Source organism: Lytechinus pictus, chromosome 3 (genome assembly GCF_037042905.1).
Source record: "Lytechinus pictus isolate F3 Inbred chromosome 3, Lp3.0, whole genome shotgun sequence".
Taxonomy (NCBI): domain Eukaryota; kingdom Metazoa; phylum Echinodermata; class Echinoidea; order Temnopleuroida; family Toxopneustidae; genus Lytechinus; species Lytechinus pictus.
Genome location: NC_087247.1, coordinates 15,263,474 through 15,277,389, shown reverse-complemented (window position 1 = coordinate 15,277,389; position 13,916 = coordinate 15,263,474). Strand labels below are relative to the sequence as shown.

Genomic DNA, 13,916 nt, shown 5'->3' with positions numbered 1-13,916 from the left:
AACCGGGGTTACACTGCTGATAATCTGCTGATGATTCAAATAATTTTTTCTGTGATTAAAAAAGAATGGATACAAAGTGATTTTATAGTTATAGATAGTGAAAATTTTCAAATAGAACTGAAGATCTTTGGTTACCTACATAAATTTATGGATTTAAAAGCCAGATATATATATAATTACTTTATTGAGCAATTTCAAAAAGAGTACACTCTAAAGGTTTATGATGGACATTGTGAATATGATCTTGGAATAGGGGAGTTGAAAGAAACCTTTACAAGATTGAAGAATGCTTTTATATGTAGTAAACAAAGGGAGTTTCAGTACAAACTATTACATGGGGTAGTGTATACAAAAGAAAAGCTCTTCCAATTTGGTTTTGAGTCAGACAATTTTTGTTCTTTTTGTAAACAACAGGTAGAAACATAACAACATTTATTTTTAGATTGTTTAAAGGTTAAACAGTTATGGAAGGAGGTCATCAAAAAGCTTCATTTAAAGGAAGTTAGGATTGATGATTGGAAAACAATTTTCATCGGTCTATCTGGTAAATGTGTGAGAATACATGCAATAAACTGTATAATCTTTCTGCTAAAACATATAATTTTTATTTCCAGAGAAAAGGGCGAACCACCGTCCGTACAAAAAACAACAGATATGATTAAAGGTTACAGAAAAGAAGAATATAATATAGCCAAGAAAACAGGGAATTTGGGAGTACACTTAAGAAAATGGGAACAAATTGGTGCATTTCTTTGACTTATCATTTATCGTATTCTATTTTATTTTATTATTTTTTTTTCTCAATGATACAAAGTTACAGATCGACAGACCAGAACGGATGTGCTACCTGTTGTATGATGTGTGTGCGTGAGGGTTTTTGTGTGCGTGTATGTGTGTGAGGGTGCGTGGGTGAGTGAAAGATTATATATATATAATCTTCCTCTTAAAGGAGCATAGAGTTTTATGAAAAAAGTAGTTTATTTGATTTGACATAATTTTGAAATAAAAAATATTGAAATAATTTTAAGCTATATTATGTACTTTTTGGGGAAAAAAAAATGTTTCACATTGTCATAGAAGAGAAATTTGGCAGTTTAATTTCATTTGTAATAATTTTTAAAAATATTTGTAATCTCATTGATATTGATATATTTATTTGTTTGATTGTTTATTGATTGTATAGATGCAAAGAATATTTATTTATATGAATTGTGATTGTCAACTTATTGATTTGAAAGAGGAAGAAAATAAAATATTATTCAAAACAAAAAAAAATACATGTAAATAAGCAAATGTGGTAAATCTAAAAGAGGTGATTGGAGAAAAAACAAATATATATATATATATATATAATAATAATTATATCGCCTGAATAAGGAAGGAAAAATTTGAGCTAAGCTTGTATGAGATATGGGAGGAAAGTAGAGTAAGAAACTATAATGTAAACTTGAAATTGTCAGCTTGAGAAGGACAGCATTCGGAAAGCACCGAGAATGTCGATGGATGGGCGCTATACTGTCTATTGTCGCAGAGGGAGCTCTTTAACATACTTTTGTGAAGCTCGCATTGGGATATCGGACCGGTGGTTGCTACATATAAACAGCCATCAAATCCTCCATCAAAACGCCTTCTTTTAGCTTGTATATTGATGTTTCTAGTCTGAGGTCTATGCATTGGACATATGGAGAATATTTTGTTGTACTCGAGGTTGTTATTGGACTAATAGTTCACGAATCCAAGAAATAAACCGATAGCGTCGCATCACACATTTTTTTTATTGCGAGTAGGCTCGAGGAGATGCTGTTTGCGACGCCGTGGGATTCCCGTTATGAAGCTGTCAACATCCGTTGATTGTCACGAGCCAGGCCAGGTAATGTTGTAAATCGGATCAAAAATCAGATCGAAAATCGGATCGGCAGTTAAGCTTCTAAAATCGAAATCGAATCGAAAATCGAATCGGCGATGTTTAAAAACAAAGGAATACATCAAAATGTTGTTCGCGGTCGCGCGCATCTTCCTGACAAAGTCACAAAGACGAATGCATTGGAATGTAAGTCGCCAACATGCGCGATCGTTTTAAAGCCAGGGGTTTTGAGGTGTTATTGCTTTAAAATAAACCGAGTGATTTTTATTAGAAAGATAAACGAAAGACGCATCTTCCGAGCAAAGGCGCAAAGGAAAATAAAATGAAAATATTTCTCATAGATCACAGGTTAATGAACGATCGGCGGGACATCTTTTAGAAGTATTTTTAGGTGCTAGCGATTTAGAATTATTGGAATGATCTCTTACGACGCATCATCTTAAAGTCGCAAGTGCAATTAAAATGAAGTAGAAGACGCAAGCACGCACGATGATTTGAAATATGTTATTAAAATGTTTTGGGTAGCTAGCGATTTCAAATCAATTTGAAGTTCACGGCGGTGTCCGCTATCACCACGAGGTTGAAAACAAAATGAATATCATCATAAACGATGTAAGAGAGTAACGCAATAAGCTCCGTCAATAGTACAGTCTTTAAAAGTTTATGGCGGGGTCCGCTATCACCACGAGGTTAAAAATAAAATGTATATCATCATAAACGATGTAAGAGAGTAACGCAGTGAGCTCCGTCGGTAATACGACCTTTCAAATTTCACGGCGGCATCCGCTATCACCACGAGGTTGAAAATAAAATGTATATCATCATAAACGATGTAAGAGAGTAACGCAATAAGCTCCGTCAGTAGCACGATCTTTAAAAGTTCACGGCGGGGTCCGCTATCACCACGAGGTTGAAAATAAAATGTAAATCATCATAAACGATGTAAGAGAGTAACGCAGTGAGCTCCGTCGGTAATACGACCTTTCAAAGTTCACGGCGGCATCCGCTATCACCACGAGGTTGAAAATAAAATGTATATCATCATAAACGATGTAAGAGAGTAACACAATAAGCTCCGTCAGTAGCACGATCTTTAAAAGTTCACGGCGGGGTCCGCTATCACCACGAGGTTGAAGAGAAGATTTATATCATTATAAAGGGGGTAAGAGAGTAGCGCAGTGAGCTCCGTCGGTAATACGACCTTTCAAATTTCACGGCGGCATCCACTATCACCACGAGGTTGAAAATAAAATGAATATCATCATAAACGATGTAAGAGAGTAACGCAATAAGCTCCGTCAATAGTACAGTCTTTAAAAGTTTATGGCGGGGTCCGCTATCACCACGAGGTTGAAGAGAAGATTTATATCATTATAAAGGGGGTAAGAGAGTAGCGCAGTGAGCTCCGTCGGTAATACGACCTTTCAAAGTTCACGGCGGCATCCGCTATCACCACGAGGTTGAAAATAAAATGTATATCATCATAAACGATGTAAGAGAGTAACGCAGTGAGCTCCGTCGGTAATACGACCTTTCAAAGTTCACGGCGGCTTCCGCTATCACCACGAGGTTGAAAATAAAATGTATATCATCATAAACGATGTAAGAGAGTAACGCAATAAGCTCCGTCAATAGTACAGTCTTTAAAAGTTTATGGCGGGGTCCGCTATCACCACGAGGTTGAAGAGAAGATTTATATCATTATAAACGATGTAAGAGAGTAACGCAATGAGCTCCGTCAGTAGCACGATCTTTAAAAGTTCACGGCGGGGTCCGCTATCACCACGAGGTTGAAAATAAAATGTATATCATCATAAACGATGTAAGAGAGTAACGCAATAAGCTCCGTCAATAGTACAGTCTTTAAAAGTTTATGGCGGGGTCCGCTATCACCACGAGGTTGAAGAGAAGATTTATATCATTATAAAGGGGGTAAGAGAGTAGCGCAGTGAGCTCCGTCGGTAATACGACCTTTCAAAGTTCACGGCGGCATCCGCTATCACCACGAGGTTGAAAATAAAATGTATATCATCATAAACGATGTAAGAGAGTAACGCAGTGAGCTCCGTTGGTAATACGACCTTTCAAAGTTCACGGCGGCATCCGCTATCACCACGAGGTTGAAAATAAAATGTATATAATCATAAACGATGTAAGAGAGTAACGCAGTGAGCTCCGTCGGTAATACGACCTTTCAAAGTTCACGGCGGCATCCGCTATCACCATGAGTTGGAAGAGAAGCGGAAGAGAAGATATCTATCCTCTTAAACATCGCCATAGATAATACCGCGTCTTTCTCCCTGAATAATGCGACCTCTAAATAGCTAGCACCTCAAAAACAATCTTGAAATATGTTCTGAGCGATCACGCACTGTAACCAGATCTACGCCGATTTTTTATTTTCGATTTTTTCCTTCAAGGGGCATGATCGAAGATCGGCAAGTGATTGCCGATTGTGGTGAAATCGAATGGAATCGGTTGCCGATTGCAAAATCGGTTACAAGCTTAAGGCCAGGTATTCGTTTGTTGTGTCTATTGAATGAGGGAACGTGTTTTTGGACGAGAAAACATTGTTTTTATTTGTTGCCTGGAGAACACACCAGTACCATAGTCCATACCTTAGTCCTGCCTTTGCTTTGCATTGATTAATGTGCTAGAAATAAACTGGTCATGCTGATTGCTGGTGGTAGTACCGTAATAATAATTTAATATAGTTGACAATAATGTTCGTACCATGAAAGGCATGATTACAAAGTCTGTTACTTTATTTGAATAGACAGTTTAAATTGAAGTTAGAACTATGAATATGACTTGTAAATTGTGGAAACGACCCACAACGAACAACAACAACGTTTAATTTTGATTTATAACAAAGTCACAAGTCCACAAAAACATGTCAAACTCAAAGTTTGAAAATCACAGAGAAATCAGGAAATAAACAAAAAAATAAAATTCTGGGGTTTTTTGGTCACGATCAATGGAAGAAGATTGGGCTTGGACGAAAGCTAGACCTGGAACTTGGCTGCAGCTTTCTGCATTTTTCCAGTACATCCGGTAATAAGGGTAATTTAATAAGATCGGATGTAAAATGAGTTCATGAGAGAGTTAAAACATGTTTGTTTTACCCCCCCCCCCCATGGCTATCGCTAATGTGAAGTTGTGTGTATTTCCAAGAACTTATGGTATGCAGGGAAATTGAGACAGGCCTGGTTTTATTGGATGTATTTTTTGTTACAGCAAGATACAATTTTTATTGTGTCAATGATAGGTCCATGATAACTAATATTTTTGCAACACACTTATACTTTTATTTTTTTTAATAACTTCTCAAATTTTGAATGTGCTGAAAATGTCAGGTTATAACCTTTTTATGTAGCTTTCTATCAGAGTTTGTAAGATTTAAGCATTGTAAGGTCCATTTTTAAAGAAAAAGAAAAAGAGTACAGAGGAGGAGGGTGCTACATTAAAAAAAATACCGGTAATCAAGAAATTTGAAATTCCTATTTTCACAAAAATCATTCATAGCCACTTCACTCTTTAGAACATTTTGTTTATATTTCAAATTTGAATAGTTACAAATACCAAAGAAATAGTGAGCGTGTGATGTCCTTGGCTACAGTAGAGCTTCCTGTATGAGCTGCCGAAGGGATTACTCCATCAAGTATCAAGCCTCATTGCATAGTCAGCATCAAGAAAATATCTTGAATTTTATGTCGGGAAGTAAAATAGTGAAATTCCGCATGGTATGGATTATGGTAGGAAACATAAGATATATTTATTGACAATAGTTTGTATTTAAAATTACAACGTCTTGTTGAAAAGTCACTGGATATAACAATGTTGAAAACAGAAATGTGTGAACACCTGGTGCAATGGTTATAATTCTGTTTGCTTTAATTGGCTTTGAAAATGGGAGGAGTATCATGATGTAGAAGTTAGTAGGCATAAGGATGGTGTAGCTACTTTTGTGATTGCACTTTTCAAAACAAATTAGCTAAAATATCCACCTTTTGAAGTTCAATCTTTGTGTGAATTGTATGCAATCACAAAGAAGAACTAAAGCTCCAAATAAAACCCCGATCCAAGACATACAGAGTTGAAACTGTTAATGGCAGATGTGAATAGTAATAAGACTACACCAGTTGGTGGACTGTACTTTAAAAAGTGAACAAATTTAAATGTTTTTTAGTTTGACACTTTTCAGTAGAAATAGATCTGGATGTGTAATTAAGTAACAGTAATACTGGAGTCCCTTTTGTTTCTCCCCTAATTTGAAATGACTTTCCAATCCAGACATGCGATTGATAAATGATTTTTATGTCTTACTTTTAGAGGATGCATGAGAGATGAAGGCTATCAAACACCATGTTCTCAAGACCTTTAGGGTTGGAGCCACGAATGGCAAGGACTATGAATCAGATGGTGGTAAGTGGTTCGCGGTTACATTATGTAAATATATATGTATGTAAATCAAATATGTATATATATATTTTTCAGTCAGTCATCATTAAGTGACCAATTACATTTTTTACTTGCTCTTTGATGGGCATTAAATCAGCCATGCTATGCAGTATGCACAATAATTTCACACATGTTGTGAAAAATTTACTCACACTGTTTGTATACGACTTTGATACTTTTTCAGTTTGTCAACATTCGGACCTTTGGAGTTGCAAACGTTTTATAGCCTCAGAACATGATGTACATGTATGGGGTGGTCAGAGTATGAGTAAATTTTGAAACCTGGAATTTGATGTATATCTCATGACAATGCATGCTACAACTTAGAGGTTATATAATTCTGAGTACTGTACATACTAGAAAGTACTGATACACTTAAACTTAGATTATATTGTAGGGTTTAACTTCTGGAGCACCCTACATGTAGGCTTGAAAATCCTGTCATCTGAAAAGGAAAAAATAGAGTCAAAATCAAGTGAGGAAAATATTAAAATATAGTGCCTACTGTATGTTCTGTTTACTCTATGAACACAATTGAAGTAGCTAACATTTGAATTGAGGCCAAATTTATTTTGTTATTTCGTATAAATCGTATAAATAATATTAAGAAAACATATCTTACCATTTCACATAACTTAACAGATTAATATTTAGACACTTATACGACACATTGTGTTGGTAGTGTCGTTAAACCTCAAATCAATCAATCAATGAATCAATCTTTGAACACAATTTTCATGTAAGAAATTATTACATTCCCAATAAGTTTTGTTCAATATTGATTCTGAATCCATCAAATTTAAAATGCCGGCCATTTTCTGAACTACAGCCAAATGTTTTTGTTTTTTTTCAATACTTGTACATGTTGGAGGTCAATTCGATAATCATCACTTACATCAGTGCAGTTAAAATATACAACTGTTAGTTACTGTAGATATGGTTACTCACATAAAGGGGGATGGCTTCAGCTCCCCTTTTTTCTGTAAAATGTGCACAAAAGTGGGAAAATTACCATCAAATTGTGATTTTCTTCTTATCAAGCCTCCACTTTGACTCAGCCTGCACTCTCAAAGTTGTTATGTAACCCTGGATTAATATGACCATGATTCATTAATGCCGGCATGTATTAAGGTAATTGAAAAAAATAGGGCAGGAAAAGAATGATGATCCCCCTCTTTGGCAAAAGTATACATAATTTCCAAGAATATCAATGAAATTTACTTTAAAATATAATCATTAATCAACATAATAATTTGCCTACATGTATGCTAATCTGTTTTACCACCTTGTAATATCCTATCTCTCTATTTTAACAGATTTAGTATACAGTTTTAATATCATGTCACTTTTTAATATTTTGATTACAGGAAAGACAAACTCCAGTTTGTCTCAGTCCGATCTCAGCCTGAATGCAGAGGATATGGCGAGTTACAAATCAAACTCGCCAAGAACGGTGGACACTGCATCAACCTCAGGTAAGGATCTGTAATGTGATTGTAAGAACTTACCTGATTGTAAAGATTTAAACTACATGTATACGAGTCCCATTGTGTTGTAATGTATTTGGTATTTAAAGTAATCTTCTGCAAAGTGCCCCATTTAACCTTATTTTTGTGTGTGTGTTGTCCTCTTGTGAACGAGATTTCCATTTCTTAAGTATCGATTAAGTTTTTCTTCTCCTCACTGAACACTATTTGGATTTGAGAATTTCCAACATTTTTTTATGATTATTACCAGTAAAATGGTGGAAAAATAGGTAATAATAAATGAATCCAATAAATCCATCACAGTTTTGCTTGAATTTGTTTTTGAATTATGTCCTCGTGTAACTTGTTAGCATAACAATCTTGTATTGGATACTGTTGATTTTGAATTTGTGAACTCAATGGTAAAAAAAACCCCAGTTGCTCCCTGCATAAAGTAGATGGAACTTACAGGATGAATTTATTAGTCAATAGGGGGAATCAGTGAATGAATATGGAAACATTGCTAATGAAATAAAAAAAAAATGGGGAAATAATAAGCCGTGCTACTTATAAAAGAAACAATACATCCACATGAATACATGCATATAGCTGCACTGTAGACTTTACCCTCATTCGACTGTGTGCATAAAAAGTACAGCACAAATTTGCAAGGTAGAAGTTATATACATGCAGTATGTTTCTGAATTCATGTTGGCATCAGGTACTCCCAGATATGTGGATGTAAACAGATGTTGAATAGATGCATGTGCCCAAATGTCAAAGGTCATAGTAATGATTGAAGGTTACTTGTTATCACCGTATTCAATGTGTTTTTACATCTTATTCAGTGGACTGCACCCGAGAAAATTTATACATTACACCTCTATGTACTAGTATAGCTTCACACCAGGAGTGTTCCATACACTCATTAATCATTAATTTATAATAAATCCAGATCAGCTGTGAAAAGTGACCAGCCGAATATTAGATTTAGTTTTAAACCTTGAAGATTTAAATATAAAATAAAATCTGAAAGATTTGAATTTAAATCTTTTGAGATTTAAATGTTAATCCTAAAGATTTAAAATAAATCCAACATTTGACTGGTCACTATCAACAGCCGATCTGGATTTGTTTTAAATCCTTTTTTAGAGTGGATACAAAAAGCTGTTTATAAACTTAGGCATGACTATGAGGCCGTTCTCATTACGCTTTCTAAAACTAGTTTACTGGAAACCTATTCAGGAAACCACTTTGGAAGATCGCTTTGCTAGCGTTCCCACTTGATCACCCGAAAGTGGTTTTCAAAATCACTTCACGTAAAGCGCTCTTGTTGCTATGGAAACGCCCTCAGTGGGGTGACACGTTTCGCGCGAAATTTGAAACCGCAGCATAGGCATTCTACACCTGTCGTGTGGAGTAGCGCGCTCAAATTGTGCGAAGATCGCTTCCCGAAGAACGGTTGTGTCCTCACTTACGCTAAAACCAGTTTAACGAGGCAAAGCGATCTTGAAAACTACATCGTGAGGTGGTTTTCCAAACTGGTTTGGAAGATCGCTTCCAAGACCGCTTTGACCGTTCTCACTACGCGTTAAACTAGTTTCCAGTAAACTAGTTTTAGGAACGTAGTGAGAACAGGCTCTATGGGAACAACTAATAGGAAGTGCCAAAATGTGAGTGCTACCATGGACCTGTTGTAGGTCCATGGTGCTACTTTATCTCAACTATATCAATATCTGTGATTGAGAGTTTAAAGCTTGTCTTTAGTTTTGATAAATCCCTCAAAATTTGGATATCACTATTCCATTCTGTGTATGCCATCAAACAGTATGGCTGCTGACATGAAATGAAAAGGTTTTAATAGGATAAATTTTGCAATTTACAATTACATGATTTTTTTCTTTCGATCGAGTGCCAGATTAGAATGAAATATCTGCATGGTTTTTCCATAAAACCTATTCTGGGCTGAAAATTTCAGGATATTATCTGTGTCTTAAATTTGTAAGATTAGTAGGCCTACTCAAAGAGACATTTTTAAGAAAAATAAAAGTATGGCCTAGAGAGGTCAGTAGAAATGTTTGATTTGAATATTTTAATAGTTCACTTCAGCAGTTGAAAAAAAGATCAAATGGCCACTACAAGTTAGTAGTATTTAATTTTGGAAAGTTAGATGATCTACTCAACTTGTAAAATTCAGACTATTGATCCACACTATTGACAGCCTATGAGACACACATTTGACTCGTTATACTGTGATCATTCTTAAAGTTGAGTGATGATATTTCCAAACAGTTTTTAGTTTGGTAGGTATAATGAAAGTTGATGTAACAGCTGGACATTATCACACATAGATCTTTTTTCAATTCTTTGAAGCAACCATGGCAACTATGCAGAGAGTGTTTTATCAGATGAGAATAGACATGTTTATCACATTGTAATGATCGATTCCGGATTCTTCATTCAGACTAAAAATATGAATGTCTTGAATAATTTGATGATGACACTTGACCTCATTCTAAATAGGGGGGGGGGGTTGCAGTTACTTTTATTGATCCATGATAGAAGAATATTAGATGGTGTCATACCTTTAGATTAAAATACCTTCTAACTGTAACTAAGTAAAAGTAAAACAAAGGAATGTTTTGGGTAAGAAATAGCAGCATAGCATTGATTAATATTTCAATACAAGGACAGTTTTCAATATAAAACTTGAATTTCAAAGATATATTATTTGATAACATTGTCAAGTAGAAAGCTAGTCGAACTAATCAATCAGTCTCTGTCAATTATTGCTACAATCAATAGAGCAATGTACTATATTAATTATACAATATTAACAAATATTGACTGATTTGAGGTGCATAGTCAAAACTGTTATCTGTGCATAGTCAAGGGTGATAGGCCCTTCATAGTGCATGACAGATCAAATGGACTCATGTTTGAAGCTTCTTGGAAGTAAAATTGATATCAATTCCAAGAAGCTTCCAACAGAAGCTCCTGATTAATTGAAAAGTGGTATGAAGATCGGGCGTACAATCCGTACATGTATGTACATTTTATCTGGTGTTCGTACTTTGCACTATTTATTTTAATTGCTTGCTTGATATTTATTTCATCATACTTCTCAGTTAGTAGCATTGAATTATTTTGCTTGCAGCTGTAAGCAAAAAAGGTCATAATTTCTTCTGTACAATGAAACAGTTACATGTACTGTAGATGTATCATCAGCATTGGAACAAAATTGAAGGGGAATTCACCATTGAATGAATAGAAAACATGCTGTATGGAATTGAAAATCCATGTTATGCTCAATGCAATCTTATTTGCAATCAAAACCTCTTTCAATTATTGTAAAAAATAATCAATCAATAGTTACAACAGTATGTATTTCAAGACTGAAATATTTCAACCATGGAGCTATTAACACCATGTTCAAACCAAAGAAGTGTGGTTGCACCACGAGTAGAAAAGGGCAAGAGTTCAGGTGCTATTGTAATTCCTCTCTTACATTAAAGATCCAGACCGGACCCGAAAATGAAATTGATAAATTATATACCAATCGAAAGCTTATAAGCTACTAAATACAGCAAGGTATGCTTTATGCATTTTCACCGCTTCCCAGCTGAGTATTTTGCTTGTGAATATTCCAATTATCGGGCTTCGAACCCCGCTTAGAAAATAGGCTTTATTGTGCTTTTCACCTGCCTCGAGACCGTGACGTCACGTTGTGTAAGAAGCGTCGTGATTCCATAGGTTTGTACACAGAAAAACTGGGTGATTTTTTGCTTTCCAGATAACGCATTTCATTCTCTTCACTTCTATCACAGAGGGATATCACATATATTTTTACCCACAAGCTTGAATTTATGAAATCTACAGTTTTGAACTAGTTTTTGCCATATTTTATTTCCTGCTTATTTGGCGCAGATTTCAATTCTATCTGCATTTAGATTATGTATAACAACTTTTCCTGACATAGCAATTTAGGCCCAATAAGAGCCAAACAAAGAAATCACAAAAAAGGTAGTGAATAGTTGTAGGTTTACAACAATTCGAACAGTGAATAATTTTGAGTGCCATTTTCATCTGAAAACGAAAAAAAAAAATGGATTCATAACATGGAAATGGAAGAAAATACCCAATGCTTTTGTACACAAACCTATGGAATCACAACCCTCCTGACACAACGTGACGTCATCATTTCCAGGCGACGTGGGGGTGCTCAATCGAAGCGTACTTTGGAGGAGCAGTTTCTTTGATTTTTGTCTCACCTGCATAGCAGAGTGAGACTATAGGCGCCGCTTTTCCGACGGCGACGGCGACGGCGGCGGCGGCGGCGGCGGCGGCGACGGCGACGGCGGCGTCAACACCAAATCTTAACCTGAGGTTAAGTTTTTGAAATGACAGCATAACTTAGAAAGTATATGGACCTAGTTCATGAAACTTGGCCATAAGGTTAATCAAGTATTACTGAACATCCTGCCTGAGTTTCATGTCACATGACCAAGGTCAAAGGTCATTTAGGGTCAATGAACTTAGACCATGTTGGGGGAATCAACATCAAAATCTTAACCTAAGGTTAAGTTTTTGAAATGTCATCATAACTTAGAAAATATATGGACCTAGTTCATGAAACTTATACATAAGGTTAATCAAGTATCACTGAACATCCTGCATGAGTTTCACGTCACATGACCAAGGTCAAAGGTCATTTAGGGTCAATGAACTTTGGCCGAATTGGGGGTATCTGTTGAATTACCATCATAACTTTGAAAGTTTATGGATCTGATTCATGAAACTTGGACATAATAGTAATCAAGTATTACTGAACATCCTGTGCAAGTTTCAGGTCACATGATCAAGGTCAAAGGTCATTTAGGGTCAATGAACTTTGGCCAAATTGGGGTATTTGTTGAATTACAGCCATAAATTTGAAAGTGTGTTGGTCTAGTTCATAAAACTTGGACATAATAGTAATCAAGTATCACTGAACATCCTGTGCGAGTTTCAGGTCACATGATCAAGGTCAAAGGTCATGTAAGGTCAAAGAACATTGGCCACGTTGGGGGTATTTGTTGAATTGTCATCATATCTCTATAAGTGTATTGGTCTAGTTCATAAAACGTGGAAATAAGAGTAACCAAGTATCACTGAACATCTTGTGCGAGTTATAGTAGTTTTCAAAATCAGCACTGCTGCTATATTGAATCGCGTGATGCAGGTGAGACGGCCAGAGGCATTCCACTTGTTATTTAATATTTGTCAGAAATGGAAGGAGATATATGTAATATTTTTGGTATATTTGTATTGTATGAATCATTACCTTTATTTTGATATATGACTGTTTTTACACCGGTCAGGGTCTTTAAAACTTGTAATGGTATATTATCATCTTTGTGTCAGCAGATTTAGATGGTAGATTTCACTGTGAAGTAAGACAGAGTCAGAGATATGTTTCATTATGAATTTCTAGCAGTGTCTTGATATACACATGTGTAAACATTCTATTTGAAGAAATCAATTTTCAACCATTCTGCTGCCATTACTAACTATTCTGCAGATGCGCGTACATTCCGTACATGCTAATTTTCACTCATTTCTATGAAAACCAATGATCAAAGTACATTTCAATTTGCTGTTGCACAAACCTGAGAACACTTGGTTCATAAATGTGCAACATAAAGCACACACAAAAAAAAAACTGTCCCTCTGTGCTTAAAAGAATTCCACATGAATTGTAACTTGATATTCAGAACCGTTGCGTGTATTTTGGATATAGAGGCCATTTTCAACCTGACTCGATCAGAAACATGGATTTGTAGACCTTGACATACATTAGTGTACAGATTTTCCAATCATGCCAATCGAATCAAAAACTTGTATATGTGAGAAATCAAGTACGGTTGTGGGACAATGAGTTAAATCAAATCTGGAAGAATGCGAAAGAAAACTGTTAATGTTATCAGTTATTTTGAACAATTTTCCTTATTTCAGTCAACAATTTGCACAATTAAAATGTTCCCATGAAGGTGCTATAAAATGAAGTTATGCATTCATGACAGTAAATTCTACTCAAATTTTGTACGAGGGGGAAGGGCCAAATGACAATAAGGGCTAAGTTTCAA

General features: G+C 35.5%; 1 long non-coding RNA gene across 1 annotated transcript; it reads left to right on the top strand.

The window, feature by feature from the left end:
- The first annotated feature begins 1,556 nt into the window (after positions 1 to 1,556).
- On the top strand, positions 1,557 to 13,476 carry LOC129256513 (uncharacterized). Its single transcript, XR_008584038.2, has 3 exons — positions 1,557 to 1,870; positions 6,197 to 6,289; positions 7,693 to 13,476. It is a non-coding gene; the product is annotated as an uncharacterized LOC129256513 (long non-coding RNA).
- The last annotated feature ends 440 nt before the right edge of the window (positions 13,477 to 13,916 follow it).